Raw genomic sequence first — 11,120 nt, 5'->3', positions numbered from 1 at the left:
CCACCCTCGCAAGCGGATATTCTGTAATATTTCAAATATATTACCGAGGACGGGTCCGAACGCGCTCTGGACCGTCTGCGTGGTTTTGTCTAAAAAAAAAAAAGACACAGTTTCATTTCTATCAAAACAGATTACTTAAATCACTTACCCTGAAAGCTGATGCGGTTTTCGCACTCTGCTCGAAGACAAGAAAACTTAATTAAACAACATGGTTTTTCAGGATTTTTTTTTTTCCGCAAATTTATTCTATTTTATACCCATAGCTGGGGGTCCAGGCATCTTCACTCTTCACCGGTCGTAGTGGAAATGCGCGGTGACTCCTTCCCAGGGACGTGAGTGAGAAGGAGGTTTGTTGATTTTTCGGGTTCATCACCTCGGGGCAGCATCTCCGATCAGCGGGTGTCCCGCGCACCATGATCGATCGGGTAATATCTTAATAGAAACACCATTTGGCGTGAGTGAGAAGGAGCTTTGTTTTTTCAGCCTTCAAACAAGCGTGACGAACGCTTCTCTACTATGTTATAAAAGACCATCCGGCCTGACACACACACACACACACGCACACACACGCACGCACACACAGACACAGCTAGCGTCTGCAACAGGTATTACAGCCGTGGGGTCATGTTTCCGCGAGCGGCTCTATGCGTGGGTATTTGACCGTCTTGCTGCAAAGACTTACAGCCGAGAGAGACGGCTATTTGTTTCCCTTCTTTAATTTACGAATTAAAAAACAGAAAAGGAAACGCGATAATTCAAGAATTAAGAAATATTAATGGCGTATTAAAATATTCGTGTTTAATCACTATATTTTTAATCATTCTTTAATTCATGAAATAAAATGACATTAAAATATTAGACCCGGGTGGGAGGGGAGGTGGGGCTTGGAGGCGGTGCTTGGGGCGGGGTTAGGGGAGGAGCTTGGGGTGGGGCTAGGGGAGGAGCTTGGGGTGGGGCTAGGGGAGGAGCCAGGGGCGGGACTAGGGGAGGAGCCGGGGGCGGGGGCTTAGGGGCAGGACATAGTGATGTCATCGATTCTGATTGGCTGTGATGTCATAACGGGGGGCGGGGGCTTAGTGAAGTAGTCGATTCTGATTGGCTGTGATGTCATAGGGGAGGGGCTTGGAGGCGGGACTAGGGGAGGGGCTTAGGGGCGTTATCGATTCTGATTGGCTGACAGGGCCATCAATCACTTTTGACATAAGGTGGGTCATTACTCTCTCTTACGTCAGATGCCGCATTCATACCGCACGACACGCAATGCCACAAATTTGTGTCCTAAATGTTTTTTAATGAGGTTTTTAACTTGATAAACAAAGCGGTGGACCAGCTTTAACTGATAACTCTAATGTCATTACTTCTCTACACTGGATCATGAAGCTAGTGGGAGGACAGTAAAAATGATTCTTACCGCTGGTCTCCTCTGGTCTTAGCTGAAGATCTTTCTCTGCATGAAACTGGAGGAGGCAAAGCAGAAGATTTTCAGGTGATTCACACTGAGTCTTTGCTCTATTATGAGGACATTTGTAAATCATGATTCATGTGTCACATACCAGGAGAACACTTCCTGTGCCCTGCAGCTGCTTCATGGCCATGTGGAGGTCACTCTCAGTCACATGTGGAAACTCCTCCATGCCGCTGTGGATGAGGAAACACTTGAAGCCAGCGACTCCGGCCTGAATCCGGCCACAAATCTGTCAGCCTACTGTACCCGATTTTCAGGTACCACACCTCCCCAGAAGGCCGTGTCCACAAAACACTTCCCTGTGGATTCATGCAGCTTTTCATGGAGGTGACTGAGTATGGTGGTTGGAGGGATGCTGTTCCTGTGGGATGTCCAAAGACTCTGTTAAAAAAAAAATCTTCATTTCCCATTTTCAAATCATTACGGACAACTCGAATCTTTACATATAAAGGTTCATAAACTGAAGATACTGTCCCTCAGGTAAAGGAAATAATAATCATTTCGTGGGACTAATGGGCCTTTCACACTGAATACATCAGGCCAATTCGCCAACGCCTTCCAATCCGTCGGATGCGTTTCCAACGCGTGACGTCAGACGCTTTGCTTTGGAAGCAGCAAGGGGGCGGAGATTGCCATGTCACATTCTGGCTGTTTCCACAACCTGAAAAAAGTTCAGCGATCGCTGATTGAATTTGGGTCGCCTGAAACACAAAAAAGCTTTACAAAATAAGCAGTAGAACGATTCTCCCATCACCCTGCTGGGAGAAGCTTTTTTCAGCTACTTTTCAGAGTGACGCCGACCGAGGGAGGACTGACGACTTGGTGGGATATCGATCGAACCGCGACAGCGGGTTGACCTGCATGGAGAAGCCTGCCTTCAGGCATGATCACTGTGCAGAGCGAGGCAGGCAGCCGGGGTGATGGAGCAAACCCACTCAGTCCGAAATCTCCCACTTTTTGAATATATGTGAAGTCCCAGTTTGCCCAACGGAGTTTAGTTCTGCAGCTTCATCGAGGTGAGAATAATGTAAAAATAAAACATGATGTTTACTGAACTGCTGTGAAGGTTTAATGATCGGCTAATGTTAGCTTAGCCTTTTAGCACAGGAAAATCATAAAGGACATCTCCTATCCTGGAAAGCCATGGTTACTTTATTGTCCTCTGGTGTCATGGATACAGGAGCATTATAAGCAAAAACAAAAACAGTCAATCAGAACCTTAAAGTGCATATCACGAGTAAATGAAATGTCAAAACGAGCTGACCATTCAAAATAAATACAGAACTATGAAAATATGTGCTGTATTGTGTTTTATTTTTGGTGCCATATGCCCTGAGATATGAAGTCATAAACAGGGGGAATTTAGTCTGATTTGATCAGCTGCTGAGAAACGCGCAGTAATGACATCCTGTGGAAAATGCTGATTTCCGTGGCATCAACAGAACTATTTTGCCGTTTTCACTGAAACAAATGGGAAAAACAGAATTTTTTGCAGTTCAAAATCTGTTTTTTTTTTTTTTTTTGACTTTGACAGTGAACACATCGAAATGGAACAGGTGCGTTTTTTTATAAGGTCCAGAAATACCAATCCTGAAATACAGTATTAGTTGTACAGTTTTCACGAGGATGAGATTTTTGAGGGTGAATTGGAAGTAGTTTGTAAGTAGAAAATTGTGTCCATGACAATAAATTCCTATTCTATTCTATTCAATTCTATTCTACTGTAGTTTGTACACTCGTCCAGGAAAGAGTAGAGAAATTGCCGCCAAGCACAGCCTGGACTGCAGAAAGGTAGAGTACAAGCAGGGGTCTGTGGTTTGGCACATAAGAATTTCGTACAGATAACATTCAGTTTCATCTAAAGGTTTAATAAATAAGTTTAAAAATAGAGCAGGACACTTTTATAAAATTGTGATGTGATTTACGTCTTGCATTGAAGAATAAATGCTGCGATACTTTCAGAACTTATTTCTGATTTGTGTTGACAATAAGCACACTGGGACTCCTCATCTCTCTGTTAGTCTATTTATAGTCTATTCTATTGGTCACCTCCCCAGTTTAGTTTGTTTTACCATTTTACCATTTACATCAATTCATCAATCACAAAACTCAAGAGTGTGCATGCCACCACCAGAGCAACAAAAACTGTTACTGTTCTGAATTTTTTCTCCTCCATCTATCCCATATTCTCTTAAAGGTGATAAAGTTATGAACGAATGAACGTGAAAGTGGATTTACTGCAGACTAAACCATAATGCACAATGTATGGGTGTCACTGTTTTTTTTTAACAATATGGATTATATCTTAACAAATATGTGCTGTAGTCTTTTATTTTGACAAAGTTTAGTACAAAGAAAAATTCAGTAAATAGTTAACCCTCTTGGGTCTATGTACGCACTGGTGCAGCCAAATCAACTTTTTGTCACATTTCCTTTAAATCACAGACAAAATGTGATACAGACTTTGTTCAACCACTTCCTGAAACTTCAACTTCAACTGAAAAAAGAGAATGTTTGACCCAACTTAAAAAGTGTTACAATTTGTAAAAACCTGAACGAATTAAGTTTGAACTTAACTTTGTAAGTTAGAGTTTATTTAACTTTCAAACTTCATTCAGGTTTTTACAAATTGTAACACTTTTTTAAGCTGGTTCAAACATTCTCTTCTTTCAGTGTAGCTGTACTTGATCATTCACTTGCAGACAATCAGGCAAGAAGAGATCACATGGTCTGGCGACATAAAACTGTCTTTCTTTGCAACTGGCTGTGGCGTGTGTCATTGTGGGATTCTCACTGAAACCAATGCCGATAAACTCCCTGAAAAAAATGAAATAAAAAGCCATTACCTCTGACCAGAAAACAGTTTTATTTTAGTTTTTACTCAGTAGAGCAATTTTTTTTTCATCTTCAAGGCAGCAATCATGGATATTTTTGTGACATGATTGTCAAAGTTTTCATCACTGAAGGATTTTATTTAAAAATAACTGTTTATTTGAAGACCCAAGTCATCCAGCTGACACTGGTAAGTGATATTATTTTTATAAATATGGTCTTTTGCAATGTACCAGGACCACATACTTTATTTTTTTTCAAATTTATTTTACATTGTTTGAAAATATTTTTTATATATACTACTTTTGTGACCCAAAGATTTTGGTAAATCCATTTCTAACACCAAAACAGTATGTCCACATGGACAAAAATGTATATTCACTAAAGATTTTAAGAATTTGCAAAAACACATTTCATATTTTCAGGTTCAGAGCAAAGTTATTTTTCTTACACAGTGGTCGAGACAAATATCATTCAGAAAGCTGAGACTGTTATGAATATTTTGATATGCAACACATGGCGTTATATTTTCACACAAAACGCAATTGAAGCTGAGTAGCTCACAAAGGAGGAATTGCATGCCAGTCGTCAAAAATTGGAGCTGCCTCTAACATCTTGTACACATGTCACTACAACTATTCGCGCACAACAACGGCTGAAAGACAGAGAGTGCCCTGTGAGAGCACATTTGATCCCTCGCAGATGTTGGCCAAATTCCAGGTGTCACACACAAACATCCAACACCGCTCACTTGGCACTTAGAAAATGTGGTGCAGTTTGCGCTGTTAGCAGGAAAATAGTGAGCAGATGATCACTTTCGAGCTGGCAGTGAGATTTGTCTAAGTGTCCCCATGAGTGCGGCATTGCACAGCAACACACATGTAGCGTGCGCGTATGCCCCCCCACACACACACACATGTGGCGTGCGGAGGGAGAGCACACTTGAATGACATGCTGATATGTATTTACAGACATGATCACAAGGGCGCCGGACACCCATGTCTGAGCACACACAGCCGGGCTGCAGCGGGCACACACAGCGCACATTGGCAGGCTGCTCCATGTGAAACGGACGGTCAGATCATGCAGCAGGCAATCTGAATGGCACGCGTCTTCTACCTCACATGTGTGTCCAGCAGAAGACACGCACCACAGGACTATGACACTATGACTAGCTAGCAGCGCCACAAATACGCCACTTTCAGTCACATATCACCAAAAATATGCTGTAACAAACACTGTTTTGTCAGTTATTACGCTTTTTTCTCTTGTTTTTTAAAAAATACATTTATCCTCTTGTTGATTTTAGCCATTTTACACTCCTCTTATAAGACAGTGATTGTAACGCAGTGGTAAAGTTTCCATCTGGAAATCTGAGCTTTTGTAAACTGCAGGTTCGAATCGAGTGAGTGGCATTTATTTTTTATTTAACTGCAGGGTTCTGTATTTTATCCCCTTTTATTTATTATTTATATCAACCCAGTGAAATTCACTAATTATACAGTTGGTTTTTATTTTATTTTTCTCCACATCAGCGGCACGATGTGATGCAGCTGCTAGCAAAAACCTGTTGCTGTGCACAGCTGATTCACATTATAGTGCACCTGTCGCTCATCTCCTCATTAAATGTGTCACTGTTTATGTTCCTATGTTCCTGTGTTCCAGTGCTCATTCATGCCAACGTCTCATCCCAAACTTACATGCCGAGTCTCCACCCTGACCTCTGACCATTTGGACTGTTCCCCGTTTTTGGACTTGAAATCAGTTTTTGGTCATTTAAATCACTTCTTATCTATATCTTGTGTGGCTACCATCTGGTTTTGAGGTTATATCACTGCCAAACATAACACAAAAACAGATCAACGGAAAAAATATCACTGAAAATGAAAAGGATAAAAACTTGCAGATTTGGATTACCATGGAAACGTCACTTCTCAACAAAGTGTTGACATCCATTTACTACTTATGATTTCGTACACAAATAAACAAAGATAAATTTGAAAAAATGGCAACAAACATGTCAACAACAGCAGAAAATTGTCTGCCAGTGAGGTTTGCTCTCAGCAGCTGTGGGCGGTCTTTAAACCGGTTGGAGCACTCCTTAATCTGTGTAATCCCCATAAAATTGTCCCTCAAAGCCATTTGAATTTTCTGAATGGTGTCCACCTGGAGGTCTCTCACAGTTTCTGGAAAAAATTGATGCAGCAAAGCTCCAAATCGTTCAGACATTTATTCGCAATAAAAATCCGACGAGAGGCGTGGACCACTGCTCACACAAAGCCTGCTCACAGTCGAATGACGCCACGGACAGGCGTGAAAAAACTCACGCATGCGCACGAAGGTTCAAGCTTGGCTGATGCAATCACACGTGATTCAAATCCATATGGTTTTTGAAAAAATAAAAAGGTCGGATACTTTTCTAACAGACCTCGTATATACACACACATACATTCACATACACATATTCACACATCAATCAATCAATCAATCAATTTTTTTTATATAGCGCCAAATCACAACAAACAGTTGCCCCAAGGCGCTTTATATTGTAAGGCAAGGCCATACAATAATTATGTAAAACCCCAACGGTCAAAACGACCCCCTGTGAGCAAGCACTTGGCTACAGTGGGAAGGAAAAACTCCCTTTTAACAGGAAGAAAGCTCCAGCAGAACCAGGCTCAGGGAGGGGCAGTCTTCTGCTGGGACTGGTTGGGGCTGAGGGAGAGAACCAGGAAAAAGACATGCTGTGGAGGGGAGCAGAGTCCTGAATTAGTTCAGGAGTCTAATTGAGGTTGGAACAAAAGAGCTCTTGTATCTGTTCAGTTTGCACTTGGGGACTCTGTATCATCTCCCAGATGGTAAAAGTTCATACTCCTTATGGAGGCTGTGGGAAAGATCACAGAGTATTTTCTGTGCTTGACAGACTGCTCATAGATGGGCTGAAGGGGAAGGGTTCCGGTCCTCCCCATAACCTTCATAGCAGTCTGCACCAGACGAGAAAGCTTTGATTTTAGCTGAACCGATAAGTTCCCATACCATGCTGCCATCCCGTATCTAACGATGCTCTCCAACACCACCCGATAAAATAAAAGCATAACTTATTGGTCAACACCAAACAACCTGAGTCAATGTAAAAAATCCAGTCTTTGCTGTAAGTGTGCACACAAATGATCAGTATGGGTTTGCCAGCTAAATAGATTATCAAAGTGAACACTTAGATATCTATAAGAGCTTACCTGGCGGAATTTTTGATCATGAACTACAACTGGAGACTGGTCCCCAACAGCTTGCGGATCCAGAACCATCTCCTATAGTTTATTTACATTTAAAACCAGGTGATTGGCATCACACCACTGAACAAAAGACTCCACCTCAGAAAAAATAAGATAAGGGATCTTTGTCTTTGTGCAAGAGGCTGAGGATGGCAGTGTCATCAGAGAACTTAAAAATAAGGTTACACAACGGCTACATTCATTTGTATATAACGAAAACAAAACAGGGGAACTCATACAACCCTGAGGTACTCCTGTACTAATAGATCTGGCGTCTGAGTTTGAGTCCTATTAGTTAAAAAAGAATAAAACCATTTCAATAAGTGGATCTACAGTCATCTGAGACAACTTGCTTAACAACAGATGAGGCTGCAAAGTATTAAATAAAATACATGCGTAAGCCTTGGGGTCCTCAAGATGCTTTAGGGTCAGATGGGTAATACTATTAATTGCATCGTCTGTACCTCGCCCATGTCTGTAAGCAAACTGCAGTGGATCCAATTCAGAGCTGACATCAGCTTTCAATATGGAAATAATATATTTCTCCAAACATTTAACTGCCAACAGAAGTTAACGCTACTGGTCTATAATCATTCCTCTCAGTTGGACAGGGTTTCTTTGGAACAGGAATAATAGTCGATTTTTCCAGAAGTGAGGAACTGTGTGTGTGTCAAATGCCATCAGGGCCTGTGGATTTACCCTTACAAACCTGACTAAACAGTAACTTAATTTTATGGCGGTCAATTATAAACCTGAACTCATTCACAGGAAGAGACTGTAACACATGATTACCTTCCAAAGAAAAGTCATTAAGTTTCAAACCTGAGAAAAACAAATCATTAAGTTTGTTTGCTTTCTCCAGTTCATCATGAGTTACAAAGTCTTTCCTCTCCATTGTCATGTTAACTGGAGCTTTCACAGAATCCCAAAGCCTTCTTGAGTCCATTGACCTAAAATTGTGTTAAATGATGTTCCTGTGTTTCCTTCTTGCCTCCCACAGCAGTTGGTTGAGTTCTTTTTGAACTGTTTTTAAACCAGCTCTAAAAGACTAAAACTCTAAACTCTAAACACAAGATATTTAATGTTTAAAGTGATAAACTTTATTGTTTTGTGCAAATATTTGCTCATTTTGAAATGGTTGCACGGAAACACGTATGGAAACACGTTTCAAAAAAGCTGGGACAGTGGTATGTTTACCACTGTGTTACATCACCTTTCCTTCTAACAACGCTCAATAAGTGTTTGGGAACTGAGGACACTAATTGTTGAAGCTTTGTAGCTTCAACTAATTGTTGAAGCTACAAAGTTGAAGCTTCAGTTGTTCAACAGTCCGGGGTCTCCGTTGTCGTATTTTGCGCTTCATAATGCGCCACACATTTTCAATGGGTGACAGGTCTGGACTGGAGGCAGGCCGGTCTAGTACCCGCACTCTTTTACCACGAAGCACGCTGTTGTAACACGTGCAGAATGTGGCTTGGCATTGTCTTGCTGAAATAAGCAGGGACGTCCCTGAAAAAGACGTTGCTTGGATGGCAGCATGTGTTGCTCCGAAACCTGGATGTACCTTTCAGCATTAATGGTGCCATCACAGATGTATAAGGTGCCCATGCCATGGGCACTAACACACCCCCATATCATCACAGATGCCGGCTTTTGAACTTTGCGCTGGTAACAATCTGGATGTTCTTTTTCCTCTTTTGTCCAGAGGACACGAAATGTGGACTCATCAGACCACAGCACACTTTTCCACTTTGCGTCTGTCCATTTCAAATGAGCTCGGGCCCAGAGAAGGTAGCGGCGTTTCTGGATGTTGTTGATGTATGTCTTTCACCTTATATGGTAGAGTTTTAACTTGCACTTGTAGATGTAGCGACGAACTGTGTTAAATGACAACGGTTTTCTGAAGTCTTCCTGAGTCCACGCAGTAAGATCCTTTACACAAGTGCCGTCTGAGAGATTGAAGGTCACAGGGATTCAATGTTGGTTTTTGGCCTTGCCACTTGCGTGTAGAAAGTTCTCCAGATTCTCTGAATCTTCTGATTATATTATGGACTGTAGACGATGGAATCCCTAAATTCCTTGCCACTCAATGTTGAGAAACATTGTTCTTAAACTGTTGGACTATTTTTTCACACAGTTGTTCACAACGTGGTGATCCTCGCCTCATCTTTGCTTGTGAACGGCTGAGCCTTTTGTGGATGCTCCTTTTATACCAAATCATGACACTCACCTGTTCCAATTAGGTGTTCTTTGTGCATTCATCAACTTTCCCAGTCTTTTGTTGCCCCGTCCCAACTTTTTTGAAATGTGTTGCAGGCATCCATTTCAAAGTGAGCAAATATTTGCACAAAAACAAAAAAGTCTATGAGTTTGAACATTAAATATCTTGTATTTGTGGTGTATTCAATTGAATATAGGTTGAAGATTATTTGCAAATCATTGTATTCTGTTTTTTTATTTACATTTTACACAATGTCCCAACTTCATTGGAATTGGGGTTGTATTATAATGTAGATATGTAGCCGTATTAATAATTCCGAATGGTTAAGCATACTAGAGGTGGGCGGATCGATCCTAATATTGATAATATCGATACCAAAGCTGGTATTGATATTGAACGGTCCTCTTGTAAAAACATTGATACTCAACCTTTTTTTCTCTTCCGCACGCACTGACTGCTGCGCATGCAGATTCATCAAACTCTACTCTCTGTCTGTAAGACCAGTGCTGCACTGTGTCACACAACACGAAGCAGCGCACCCATGTATTGTGGTTTATCAGCCCTCTACCTCAGGAGATTTTGTTTTAAGTTGTGTTGAGTGACACTTTTTTAAACGAAAATGTTGATTGTGATAATAAAGTATTTTGTTGTCATGTAAAATGTTTGGCGAAATTCTATCCTAGGTCTTTTGGATCCTTTGGATCTATGAGGCCTAAATATGAAAAAGTATTGTATCGGTATGCCTGTATTTAGTTGGTATCGGATCAATACCAAAATTCCCGGTATCGCCCACCTCTAAAGCATACTGGTTTAGGAGTTGTGGTTAATAAGGAGCTGCACGTGCCTTATAATCGCGTGACCAATGAGAGAGACGCTACTATGTACGAATACAATTTCATTGTAGAAATACGACTACGTACGGAAAGACGCTGCCATACAAAAATTAGTTGGTTTCAACTGTACTAAAACAATGCTCAAATGCAACTTACTTGTAACTATTAAATCCAAATCCTGGAAAATGTCTGTTGTCGCAGCTACATGACGCTGGAACTAAAACAAACATGGTCGCCTCTGGCTTAAAAATAGTCGGATAAAAGCGACAAAACCAGGCTGCGATTGTCAGGACCGACTTTCTAAACAATACTTTTCTTCATCTGACTCCGTTGTACGCAAAGGTTGGTCATGAAAGGTCGGTGGAGAAAAAATAAACTGGTTAAACCGTACAGCAAACAGCTAGTTGTGGTGTTAACGGGGCTTGTCTTAGCCAAAGAAATAAAAAAAAAAAGCGTTGAGATCGGATGAATATGAATATTAGAGCTAATGTCACCAA

The 11,120-nt window shown here is 41.2% G+C and overlaps 1 long non-coding RNA gene across 2 annotated transcripts; it reads right to left on the bottom strand.

The window, feature by feature from the left end:
• Window positions 1-375: 375 nt before the first annotated feature.
• On the bottom strand, window positions 376-11,040 carry LOC117519349. 2 transcript variants are annotated; one of them, XR_004563251.1, is made up of 4 exons: window positions 10,780-11,040; window positions 1,554-1,826; window positions 1,412-1,457; window positions 376-432 (listed from the first exon to the last, which is right to left on the bottom strand). It is a non-coding gene; the product is annotated as an uncharacterized LOC117519349 (long non-coding RNA). The 2 variants fall into 2 exon arrangements; XR_004563250.1 differs by lacking the exon at window positions 376-432 and having other exon boundaries at window positions 1,076-1,457.
• Window positions 11,041-11,120: the final 80 nt, after the last annotated feature.

This window comes from Thalassophryne amazonica, chromosome 10, assembly GCF_902500255.1.
Source record: "Thalassophryne amazonica chromosome 10, fThaAma1.1, whole genome shotgun sequence".
Taxonomy (NCBI): domain Eukaryota; kingdom Metazoa; phylum Chordata; class Actinopteri; order Batrachoidiformes; family Batrachoididae; genus Thalassophryne; species Thalassophryne amazonica.
This window is presented reverse-complemented; position numbering and strand designations above follow the sequence as displayed.